A 13,654-nucleotide genomic window follows, 5' to 3' on the forward strand; every position below is an offset into this window, starting at 1 on the left:
TGAATGGACATTTCCATGCTGCTGCCACAGCCGGCGTGCCTCTCTCCACAGTATGGTCTGTTTGTCTAAACGGCATTTTAAATCATCATATCCCTTCTCCAACATAGTCTGCAAGATAACAATGAAAGGATGTAATCCCAAAGTTGTAAAATACAATTATTAGTAATTATTGTCATGTCAACCATCAAAAATATAATGTAATATCAAAACGGTAAAAGAGTAGATATTTATATAGTTCCCTATGGAACTATATGAAAGTAAAAAAAAAAAACATTTATATTCAAGGCAAATATAAGAACTAAACTCCACAGTGGCCGCCCCTTTAAGAGTGACTTGAATAGTGACCGCCCCTTTAAAAGTGACTAGAACTGTGGCCGTCCCTTTAAGAGTGACTTGAATAGTGACCGCCCTTTTAAGAGTGACTAGAACTGTGGCCGCCCCTTTAAGAGTGACTTGAATAGTGACCGTCCCTTTAACAGTGACTAGAACTGTGGCCGCCCCTTAAGGACTCAGCCCTATTTCACCTTAAGGACTTGGCCATTTTTTGCAAATCTGACCAGTGTAACTTTAAGTGCTGATAACTTTAAAACGCTTTGACTTATCCAGGCCGTTCTGAGATTGTTTTTTCGTCACATATTGTACTTCATGACACAGCTAAAATTGGGTCAAAAAAGTAAATTTTTTTGCATAAAAAAAATACCATATTTACCAAAAATTTTGAAAAATTAGCAAATTTCAAAGTTTCAGTTTCTCTACTTCTGTAATACATAGTAATACCCCCAAAAATTGTGATGACTTTACATTCCCCATATGTCTACTTCATGTTTGTAGCATTTTGGGAATGATATTTTATTTTTGGGGGATCTTGCAAGGCTTAGAAGTTTAGAAGCAAATCTTGAAATTTACAAAAAAACAATTTTTAGGGACCACTACAGGTCTGAAGTCACTTTGCGAGGCTTACATAATAGAAACCACCCAAAAATGACCCCATTCTATAAACTGCACCCCTCAAGGTATTCAAAACTGATTTTACAAACTTCGTTAACCCTTTAGGTGTTGCACAAGAGTTATTAGCAATTTTTGCATAATTTTCAATTTTAACCCATTTTTTCCACTAACAAAGCAAGGGTTAACAGCCAAACAAGACTGTATCTTTATTGCCCTGACTCTGCCGTTTACAGAAACACCCCATATGTGGCCGTAAACTACTGTACGGGCACACAGTAGGGCGTAGAGGGAAAGGTGCGCCGTATGGTTTTTGGAAGGCAGATTTTGCTGGACTGGTTTTTTGACACCATTTGAAGCCCCCCCTGATGCACCCCTAGAGTAGAAACTCCATAAAAGTGACTCCATCTAAGAAACTACACCCCTCAAGGTATTCAAAACTGATTTTACTAACTTTGTTAACCCTTTAGGTGTTGCACAAGATTTAATGGAAAATAGAGATACAATTTCAAAATTTCACTTTTTTGGCAGATTTTCCATTTTAATATTTTTTTTCCAGTTACAAAGCAAGGGTTAACAGACAAACAAAACTAATTATTTATGGCCCTGATTCTGTAGTTTACAGAAACACCGCATATGTGGTCGTAAACTGCTGTACGGACACATGGCAGGGCGCAAAGGAAAGGAATGCCATACTTCCGTTTTTGGAAGGCAGATTTTGCTGGACTGGTTATTTTGACACCATGTCCCATTTGAAGCCCCCCTGATGCACCCCTAGAGTAGAAACTCCAAAAAAGTGACCCCCTTTTAGAAACTACGGGATAGGGTGGCAGTTTTGTTGGTACTAGTTTAGGGTACATATGATTTTTGGTTGCTCTATATTACACTTTTTTGTGCGGCAAGGTAACAAGATTTTTTTTTGTTATTTACAACATTCATCTGACAGGTTAGAACATGTGGTAATTTTATAGAGCAGGTTGTCACGGACGTGGCAATACCTAATATGTATACATTTTTTTTTATTTATCAATGATTTCATTTTTAAAACAAAAAAAATGTTTTAGTGTCTCCATAGTCTAAGAGCCATAGTTTTTTCAGTTTTTGGGAGATTATCTTAAGTAGGGTCTCATTTTTTGTGGGATGAGATGACAGTTTGATTGGCACTATTTTGGGGTGCATATGACTTTTTGATCGCTTGCTATTACACTTTTTGTGACGTAAGATGACAAAAAATGGCTTTTTTTACACCGTTTTTATTTTTATTTTTTTACGGTGGTCACCTGAGGGGTTAGGTCATGTGATATTTTTATAGAGCCGGTCGATACGGACGCGTCGATACCTAATATGTATACTTTTTTTTTATTTATTTAAGTTTTACACAATGATTTCATTTTTGAAACAAAATAAATCATGTTTAAGTGTTTCCATAGTCTAAGAGCCATAGTTTTTTCAGTTTCTGGGCGATTATCTTAGTTAGGGTATGATTTTTGCGGGATGAGATGACGGTTTGATTGTTACTATTTTGGATTACATGCAACTTTTTTGATCACTTTTATTACCTTTTTTGGGAAGTAAGGTGGGCAAAATTTCAATTTTCTCATAGTTTTTATTTTTTTATTTTTATGGCGTTCACCGTGCGGGGAAAGTAACATGACCGTTTTATGGATCAGGTCGTTACGGACGTGGTGATACCTAATATGTGTAGTGTTTTTTTTTTTTTTTTTTTTATTCAGTGATAAATGTGTTTTTTTTTATCTTAACTTTTTTCATTTTTTTTTTACATTTTTTTGACCCAGACCCACTTGGTTCTTGAAGATCCAGTGGGTCTGATGTCTGTATAATACAGTACAGTACAATATATATTGTACTGTACTGTATTTTACTTACACTTTGTCTGAACAGATCTCTGCCTTTAGCACAGATCTGTTCAGCAACATGGACAGCAGGATGCCTGAGACGGCGTCCTGTTGCCATGGGAACCTTCCCGTCTGCTCAGTAGTGATCAGAACTGCGCAGACGGGGAAGGGTAAGGACGGGGGTGTCGGGGGGCTGTCTGGGAGCTCTCTCCCTCTCCCATTGGGGGGCTGCAAAGGCACAGCAGCCCCCCGATGGGAGAGGGAGCTCCCTGAGCTGTTAACCTTTTCCATACAGCGGTCCGTATGGACCGCTGTATGGAAAGGGTTAAACGGCTGACATCGCATCACCCATGTCAGCCGTTTATACCAGGGTGTCAGCAATGTGCTGACACCCTGGTATAACCACTAGAAGCCAAAGTGACTAGAACTGTGGCCGCCCCTTTAAGAGTGACTTGAATAGTGACCGCCCCTTTAAGAGTGACTAGAACTGTGGCCGTCCCTTTAAGAGTGACTTGAATAGTGACCGCCCCTTTATTTTCGAATAAACTCTGTCTCTCTCAACTCCCCTTCCGATCCAAAGACAGGCACGCACGCACGTACGGACGCACAAACACGATTATGACGTATTATCGCGATAACAAACCAAACATGGTAGACTGTATAAGTTGAAATCGCAATTCGATTCATTCAGGTTATAATAATCGAATTGCGATTTCAACTTTTTACGTTTATTCCTAATGCTCTAACTTCGTCTTTTAGAATATTCGTATTATTCTAAAAGACGAAGTTAGAGCAATATAACGAATATTCTAAAAGACGAAGTTACAGCAATATTACGAATAGTCTAAAAGACAAAGTTACAGCAATATTAAGAATATTCGTATAATACACATATAGATTGTAATTTAGCTAATATACTGCTATTGTAATTTTTTAATAGTGTACATATTTTAGAAAACTTAAGTTCAGAGGCAAAAAAAAATTGAGAAAAAAAAGGATTATAGCACCATATTAGCTAAATTACAATCTAGATGTGTATTTTACGAAAATTCGTAATATTGCTCTAACTTCGTCTTTTACAATATTACGAATATTCTAAAAGACGAAGTTAGAGCAATATTAACCGCCTCACGTCCGCCCATAGGATATAAACGTCCTATGGGTGGACGTCTATTTCTGACAGCACGTTTTAAAACGTCCTGTCAGAAATAGCAGCTGCACGCTAATCGTGCAGCTGCTGATCGGGTTGCCCGCTGTCAGTGACAGCAGGGCAACCCAGAGATAAGGCAGGGACAGTGCCCAGGTGTCCCTGCCTTCACGATCGCTGCAGACACAGCGCTCACCGAGCGCTGTGTCTGCAGAGCAGGAAGCGCTGTGCGCTTCCTGTTCCGGCCCGGCGGTCATGTGACCGCCGGGACCGGAGAGTGCAGGGGCTGTGTGAGGTCTCTCAGAGACCTCGATCAGCCCTGCTGTGAGGCTGTACAGCGCAGGATTGCTGCTGTACAGCCTCTATAGGGGTGCATTTGTCCTGTAACTGGGGCTACTATCTCAGCCCCAGTTACAGGAGAAATCAACCGTGAAAAAAAAAAAAAAAAGTGAAGTAAATGTCCCCCAGAGGTCTTGTATGACCTTATGGGGGACGAAAAGTGTAAAATAAAATAAAAATAAAATAAAGTGTTGAAAAAATAAAATAAAAAAAAGGTTCACATGTAAAAAAAAAAAAAAAAATCCCAAGTAAGGAATAAAAAAAAAAAAAAAAAATAGAAAAAATAAAATAAAATAGACATATTTAGTATTGCCGCGTCCGTAAAAACCAGCTCTATAAAAATATCACATGACCTAACCCCTCAGGTGAACACCGTAAAAAATAAATTAAAAAAACTGTGTCAAAACAAGCAATTTTTGTCACCTTGCATCACAAAAGGTGCAACACCAAGTGATCAAAAACGCGTATGTCCCACAAAATGGTACCAATAAAACCGTCACCTCATCCCGCAAAAAATGAGCCCCTACATAAGAAAATCTCTCAAAAAATAAAAAAAACTATAGCTCTTAGAACATGGAGACACTAAAACATCATTTTTTTGGTTTCAAAAATGCTATTATTGTGTTAAAGTGAAACAAATAAAAAAAAGTATACATATTAGGTATTGCCGCGTCCGTAAAAACCAGCTCTATAAAAATATCACATGACCTAACCCCTCGGGTGAACACCGTAAAAAATAAATAAAAAAAACTGTGTCAAAACAAGCAATTTTTGTCTCCTTGCATCACAAAAGGTGCAACACCAAGTGATCAAAAACGCGTATGTCCCACAAAATAGTACCAATAAAACCGTCACCTCATCCCGCAAAAAATGAGCCCCTACATAAGAAAATCTCTCAAAAAATAAAAAAAAACTATAGCTCTCAGAACATGGACACATTAAAACATAATTTTTTGGTTTCAAAAATGCTATTATTGTGTAAAACTTTAATAAATAAGAAAAAGTATACATATTAGGTATCGCCACGTCCGTAACAATCTGCTCTATAAAAATGTCACTTGACTGAACCCCTCAGGTGAACGCTGTAAAAATAAATAAATAGAAACTGTGCTAAAACAACCAATTTTTTGGTCACCTTGCCCCATAAAGTGTTATAATGAATGATCAAAAAATCATATGTACCCAAAAATAGTACTAATAAAACTGGCACCTTATCCCCTAGTTTCCAAAATGGGGTCACTTCTTGGGAGTTTCTACTGTAAGGGTGCATCAGGGGGCTTCAAATGGGACATGGCATCTAAAAACCATGTGGAGTTCCTTTCCTTCTGCGCCCTGCCGTGTGCCCATACAGCAGTTTACGACCACATGTGGGGTGTTTCTGTAAACCGCAGAATCTGGGTAATAAATATTGAGTTTTGTTTGGCTGTTAACCATCGATGTGTTAAAGAAAAAAATTGATTAAAATGGAAAATCTGCCAAAAAAGTGAAATTTAAAAATTTGATCTCCATTTTCCTTTAATTCTTGTGGAACGCCTAAAGGGTTAACAAAGTTTGTAAAATCGGTTTTGAATACCTTGAGGGGTGTAGTTTCTACAATGGGGTCATTTATGGGGGTATCCACTATGTAGGCCCCACAAAGTGACTTCAGACCTGAACTGGTCCTTATAAAGTGGGTTTTGGCAATTTTCTTACAAATTTGAAGAATTGCTTCTAAACTTCTAAGCCTTCTAACGTCCTAAAAAAATAAAATGACATTTCCAAAATGATGCCAACATAAAGTAGACATATGGGAAATGTTAAATAATAACTATTTTATGAGGTATCACTTTCTGTTTTGAAAGCAGAGAAATTGAAATTTAGAAAATTGCGAATTTTTCAAATTTTTGGGTAAATTTGGGATTTTTTCATAAATAAAGGTGAAATATTTTGACTCAAATTTATGACTATCATGAAGTACAATGTGTCACGAGAAAACAATCTCTGAATGACTTGGATAAATAAAGGTGTTCCAAAGTTATTACCACATAAAGTGAGATATGTCAGTTTTGCTAAATTTGGCCTGGTCAGGAAGGGGGCAAAGGGCCCAGATGGGAAGTGGTTAAGAATATTCGTAAAATACACATAACCTAGCTATAGCCATAGGAACGTTACTATCAAAGAAAAAATCGCAATACGCGATTATTTAAATCGCATATTATTCGCGATAATTGGAATAATTACGAATATTGGATTTCGACGAATATAACACGAATATTCAATCGAATATTCACGAAATATCGCGAAATCGAATATGGCACCTCCCGCTCATCACTAATAGCAATCCATCCACTCCCTGACGCAGCAAAGCAGCCCCAAACCATGATGCCCCCACCACCATACTTCACAGTTGGGATGAGGTTTTGATGTTGGTGTGCTGTGCCTCTTTTTCTCCACACATAGTGTTGTGTGTTTCTTCCAAACAACTCAACTTTGGTTTAATCTGTCTACAGAATATTTTGCCAGTACTGCTGTGGAACATCCAGGTGCTCTTTTGCAAACTGTAAACGTGCAGCAATGTTTGTTTTGGATAGCAATGGCTTCCTCTGTGATATCCTCCCATGAATTCCATTCTTGTTTAGTGTTTTACGTATTGTAGATTCGCTAACAGGGATGTTAGCATATGCCAGAGACTTTTGTAAGTCTTTAGCTGACACTCTAGGATTCTTCTTCACCTCATTGAGCAGTCTGCGCTGTGCTCTTGCAGTCATCTTTACAGGACGGCCACTCCTAGGGAGAGTAGTAGCAGTGCTGAACTTTCTCCATTTGTAGACAATTTGTCTTAACGTAGACTGATGAACAGCAAGGATTTTGGAGATACTTTTATAACCCTTTCCAGCTTTATGCAAGTCAACAATTCTTAATCGTAGGTCTTCTGAGAGCTCTTTTGTGCGAGGCATCATTCACATCAGGCAATGCTTCTTGTGAAAAGCAAACCCAGAACTGGTGTGTGTTTTTTATAGGGCAGGGCAGCTGTAACCAACACCTCCAATCTCATCTCATTGATTGGACTCCAGTTGTCTGACACCTCACTCCAATTAGCTCTTGGAGATGTCATTAGTCTAGGGGTTCACATACTTTCTCCACCTGCACTGGGAATGTTTAAATGGTGTGTTCAATAAAAACATGGTAACATTTAATTCTTTGTGTGTTATTAGTTTAACCACCTCAGCCCCCCTAGCTTAAACACCCTTAATGACCAGGCCACTTTTTACACTTCTGACCTACACTACTTTAACCGTTTATTGCTCAGTCATGCAACTTACCACCCAAATGAATTTTACCTCCTTTTCTTCTCACTAATAGAGCTGGTGGTATTTCATTGCTGCTGACATTTTTACTTTTTTTGTTATTAATCGAAATTTAACGATTTTTTTGCAAAAAAATGACATTTTTCAATTTCAGTTGTAAAATTTTGCAAAAAAAAATACATCCATATATAAATTTTTCTCTAAACTTATTGTTCTACATGTCTTTGATAAAAAAAAAATGTTTGGGTAGAAAAAAAATGGTTTGGGTAAAAATTATAGCGTTTACAAACTATGGTACAAAAATGTGAATTTCCGCTTTTTGAAGCAGCTCTGACTTTCTGAGCACCTGTCATGTTTCCTGAGGTTCTACAATGGCCAGACAGTACAAACACCCCACAAATGACCCCATTTCGGAAAGTAGACACCCTAAGGTTTTCGCTGATGGGCATAGTGAGTTCATAGAACTTTTTATTTTTTGTCACAAGTTAGCGGAAAATGATGATTTTTTTTTTCTTACAAAGTCTCATATTCCACTAACTTGTGACAAAAAATAAAAACTTCCATGAACTCACTATGCCCATCAGCGAATACCTTGGGGTGTCTTCTTTCCAAAATGGGGTCACTTGTGGGGTAGTTATACTGCCCTGGGATTCTAGGGGCCCTAATGTGTGGTAAGTAGTTTGAAATCAAAATCTGTAAAAAATGGCCGGTGAAATCCGAAAGGTGCTCTTTGGAATGTGGGCCCCTTTGCACACCTAGGCTGCAAAAAAGAGTCACACATGTGGTATCCCCGTACTCAGGAGAAGTTGGGCAATGTGTTTTGGGGTGATAACAGATGTGTTACACTTTTTTGCAGCCTAGGTGGGCAAAGGGGCCCACATTCCAAAGAGCACCTTTCGGATTTCACCGGCCATTTTTTACAGATTTTGATTTCAAACCACTTCTCACGCATTCGGCCCCTAAAATGCCAGAGCAGTATAACTACCCCACAAGTGACCCCATTTTGGAAAGAAGACACCCCAAGGTATTTCATGATGGGCATAGTGAGTTCATGGAAGTTTTTATTTTTTGTCACAAGTTAGTGGAATATGAGACTTTGTAAGGAAAAAAAAAATCATCATTTTCCGCTAACTTGTGACAAAAAATAATAAATTCTAGGAACTCGCCATGCCCCTCACGGAATACCTTGGCGTGTCTTCTTTCCAAAATGGGGTCACTTGTGGGGTAGTTATACTGCCCTGGCATTCTAGGGGCCCTAATGTGTGGTAAGTAGGTAAATGACCTGTGAAATCTGAAAGGTGCTCTTTGGAATGTGGGCCCCTTTGCCCACCTAGGCTGCAAAAAAGTGTCACACATGTGGTATCGCCGTATTCAGGAGAAGTTGGGCAATGTGTTTTGGGGTGTCTTTTTACATATACTCATGCTGGGTGAGAGAAATATCTCGGCAAAAGACAACTTTTCCCATTTTTTATACAAAGTTGGCATTTGACCAAGATATTTATCTCACCCAGCATGGGTATATGTAAAAACACATTGCCCAACTTCTCCTGAGTACGGCGATACCAGATGTGTGACACTTTTTTGCAGCCTAGATGCGCAAAGGGGCCCACATTCCTTTTATGAGGGCATTTTTAGACATTTGGATCCCAGACTTCTTCTCACGCTTTAGGGCCCCTAGAATGTCAGGGCAGTATATATTCCCCACATGTGACCCCATTTTGGAAAGAAGACACCCCAAGGTATTCAATGAGGGGCATGGCGAGTTCATAGAATTTTTTTTTTTTGGCACAAGTTAGCGGAAATTGATATATATATTTTTTTTCTCACAAAGTCTCCCTTTCCGCTAACTTGGGACAAAAATTTCAATCTTTCATGGACTCAATATTCCCCTCAGCGAATACCTTGGGGTGTCTTCTTTCCGAAATGGGGTCACATGTGGGGTATTTATACTGCCCTGGCATTCTAGGGGCCCCAAAGCGTGAGAAGAAGTCTGGTATCCAAATGTCTAAAAATTTTTACGCATTTGGATTCCGTGAGGGGTATGGTGAGTTCATGTGAGATTTTATTTTTTGACACAAGTTAGTGGAATATGAGACTTTGTAAGAAAAAAAATAATAATTTCCACTAACTTGGGCCAAAAAAATGTCTGAATGGAGCCTATATGGGGTGATCACCCCCCTGTAAGGCTCCATTCAGACGTCCGTATGCGTTTTGCAGATCCGATCCATGTATCAGTGGATCTGTAAAAATCATACGGACATCTGAATGCAGCCTTACAGGGGGGTGATCAATGACAGGGGGGTGATCAATGACAGGGGGGTGATCAGGGAGTCTATATGGGGTGATCGCCCCCCTGTCATTGATCACCCCCCTATAAGCCTCCATTCAGATGTCCGTATGTGTCTTGCGGATCCGATCCATGTATCAGTGGATCCGTAAAAAACATACGGACATCTGAATGCAGCCTTACAAGGGGGTGATCAATGACAGGGGGGGGATCAATGACAGGGGGTGATCAGGGAGTCTATATGGGGTGATCACCCCCGTCATTGATCACCCTCCTGTAAGGCTCCATTCAGACGTCCGTATGTGTTTTGCGGATCCGATCCATGTATCAGTGGATCCGTAAAAATCATACGGACATCTGAATGGAGCCTTACAGGGGGGTGATCAATGACAGGGGGGTGATCAGGGAGTCTATATGGGGTGATCAGGGGTTAACCCCTTAAGGACGCAGGGCGTATCGGTACGCCCTATTTCCCGAGTCCTTAAGGACTCAGGGCGTACCGGTACGTCCTAGCTTGAACTCAGTATTCCGGCGCCCGAGGGGTTAAACGGAACGGGATTTCGGCTGAAATCCTTCAGCCGGCATCCTGTGACAACGCCAGGGGGGGTCATGTGACCCCCCCGTGTCGGCGATCGCAGCAAACCGCAGGTCAATTCAGACCTGCGGTTTGCTGCGCTTTTTGCAGTTTCTGATGCCCGCGGTCCCTGACCGCGGGGATCAGAAACTTTTGAGTGCCTATAATCAATATTTTTCACCCCCCCCTGCACCCCTGCACGATTTTATGCCGGCGGGTGGTGCGGGGGGGTGTCGCATGCGGTGGGGGCGGTGCGGGAGGCGGGCGGTGCGGCAGGCGGGATCGCGATCCCCCGCCCGCCTCCCCATGAATGATCGTTGGCTTCTAGTGGTTATACCAGGGTGCCAGCACATTGCTGGCACCCTGGTATAAACGGCTGACATCTGTGAAGATGTCAGCCGTTTAACCCTTTCCATACCGCGGTCCGTACGGACCGCTGTATGGAAAAAGTTAACTGTCGTCGGTCAGGGAGCTCCCTCCCTCTCCATCGGGAGGCTGCTGTGCCTTTGCAGCCCCCGATGGAGAGGGAGAGAGCCCCCAGAGAGCCCCCCTCAGCCCTGTGCTTACCCTTCCCCGTCTGCGAAGTTCTGAGCAGACGGGGAAGGTTCCCATGGCAACAGGACGCCTGCTCAGGCATCCTGCTGTCCATGGTGCTGAACAGATCTATGCTGAAAGCATAGATCTGTTCAGTGTAAGTAAAATACAGTATAGAACAATATATATTGTACTGTACTGTATTATACAGACATCAGACCCACTGGATCTTCCAGAACCAAGTGGGTCTGGGTCAAAAAAAAAGTTAAAAAAAGTGAAAAAAGTTAAGATAAAAAAAAAAACATTCATCACTGAATAAAAATAAAAAAAAATAAAATACACTACACATATTAGGTATCGCCGCGTCCGTAACGACCTGATCTATAAAACGGTCATGTTACTTTCCCCGCACGGTGAACACCATAAAAATAAAAAAATAAAAACTATGAGAAAATTGAAATTTTGCCCACCTTACTTCCCAAAAAAGGTAATAAAAGTGATCAAAAAAGTCACATGTACGCCAAAATAGTACCAATCAAACCGTCATCTCATCCCGCAAAAATCATACCTTACCCAAGATAATCGCCCAAAAACTGAAAAAACTATGGCTCTCAGACTAAAGAAACACTAAAACATGATTTTTTTTGTTTCAAAAATGAAATCATTGTGTAAAACTTACATAAATAAAAATAAAGTATACATATTAGGTATCGCCGCGTCCGTATCGACCGGCTCTATAAGAATATCACATGATCTAACCCCTCAGGTGACCACCGTAAAAAATAAAAAATAAAAACGGTGTAAAAAAAGCAATTTTTTGTCATCTTACGTCACAAAAAGTGTAATAACAAGCGATCAAAAAGTCATATGCACCCCAAAATAGTGCCAATTAAACCGTCATCTCATCCCGCAAAAAATGAGACCCTACTCAAGATAATCGCCCAAAAACTGAAAAAAAACTATGGCTCTTAGACTATGGAGACACTAAAACTTTTTTTGGTTTTAAAAATGAAGTTATTGTATAAAACTTACATAAATAAAAAAAAGGTATACATATTAGGTATCACCGCGTCCGTGACAACCTGCTCTATAAAATTACCACATGATCTAACCTGTCAGATGAATGTTGTAAATAACAAAAAAAAAAAAAACGTGCCAAAAAAGCTATTTCTTGTTACCTTGCCGCACAAAAAGTGTAATATAGAGCAACCAAAAATCATATGTACCCTAAACTAGTACCAACAAAGCTGCCACCTTATTCCGTACTTTCTAAAATGGGGTCACTTTTTTGGAGTTTCTACTCTAGGGGTGCATCAGGGGGGCTTCAAATGGGACATGGTGTCAAAAAAACCAGTCCAGCAAAACCTGCCTTCCAAAAACCGTATGGCATTCCTTTCCTTCTGCGCCCTGCCGTGTGCCCGTACAGCGGTTTACGACCACATATGGGGTGTTTCTGTAAACTACAGAATAAGGGCCATAAATACTGAGTTTTGTTTGGCTGTTAACCCTTGCTTTGTTACTGGAAAAAAAATATTAAAATGGAAAATCTGCCAAAAAAGTGAAATTTTGAAATTGTATCTCTATTTTCCATTAAATCTTGTGCAACACCTAAAGGGTTAACAAAGTTTGTAAAATCTGTTTTGAATACCTTGAGGGGTGTAGTTTCTTAGATGGGGTCACTTTTATGGAGTTTCTACTCTAGGGGTGCATCAGGGGGGCTTCAAATGGGACATGGTGTCAAAAAAACAGTCCAGCAAAATCTGGCTTCCAAAAACCATACGGCGCACCTTTCACTCTACGCCCCGCTGTGTGGCCGTACAGTAGTTTACGGCCACATATGGGGTGTTTCTGTAAACGGCAGAGTCAGGGCAATAAAGATACAGTCTTGTTTGGCTGTTAACCCTTGCTTTGTTAGTGGAAAAAATGGGTTAAAATGGAAAATTAGGCAAAAAAATGAAATTCTCAAATTTCATCCCCATTTGCCAATAACTCTTGTGCAACACCTAAAGGGTTAACAAAGTTTGTAAAATCAGTTTTGAATACCTTGAGGGGTGTAGTTTCTTAGATGGGGTCACTTTTATGGAGTTTCTACTCTAGGGGTGCATCAGGGGGCTTCAAATGGGACATGGTGTCAAAAAAACAGTCCAGCAAAATCAGCCCTCCAAAAACCAAACGGCGCACCTTTCACTCTACGCCCTACTGTGTGCCCGTACAGTAGTTTACGGCCACATATGGGGTGTTTCTGTAAACGGCAGAGTCAGGGCAATAAAGATACAGTCTTGTTTAGCTGTTAACCCTTGCTTTGTTAGTGGAAAAAATGGGTTAAAATGGAAAATTAGGCAAAAAAATGAAATTCTCAAATTTCATCCCCATTTGCCAATAACTCTTGTGCAATACCTAAAGGGTTAACAAAGCTTGTAAAATCAGTTTTGAATACCTTGAGGGGTGTAGTTTATAGAATGGGGTCATTTTTGGGCGGTTTCTATTATGTAAGCCACGCAAAGTGACTTCAGACCTGTAGTGGTCCCTAAAAATTTGGTTTTTGTAAATTTCTGAAAAATTTCAAGATTTGCTTCTAAACTTCTAAGCCTTATAACATCCCCAAAAAATAAAATATCAATCCCAAAATGCTACAAACATGAAGTAGACATATGGGGAATGTAAAGTCATCAAAATTTTTGGGGG

This window comes from Bufo bufo, chromosome 3, assembly GCF_905171765.1.
Source record: "Bufo bufo chromosome 3, aBufBuf1.1, whole genome shotgun sequence".
Taxonomy (NCBI): domain Eukaryota; kingdom Metazoa; phylum Chordata; class Amphibia; order Anura; family Bufonidae; genus Bufo; species Bufo bufo.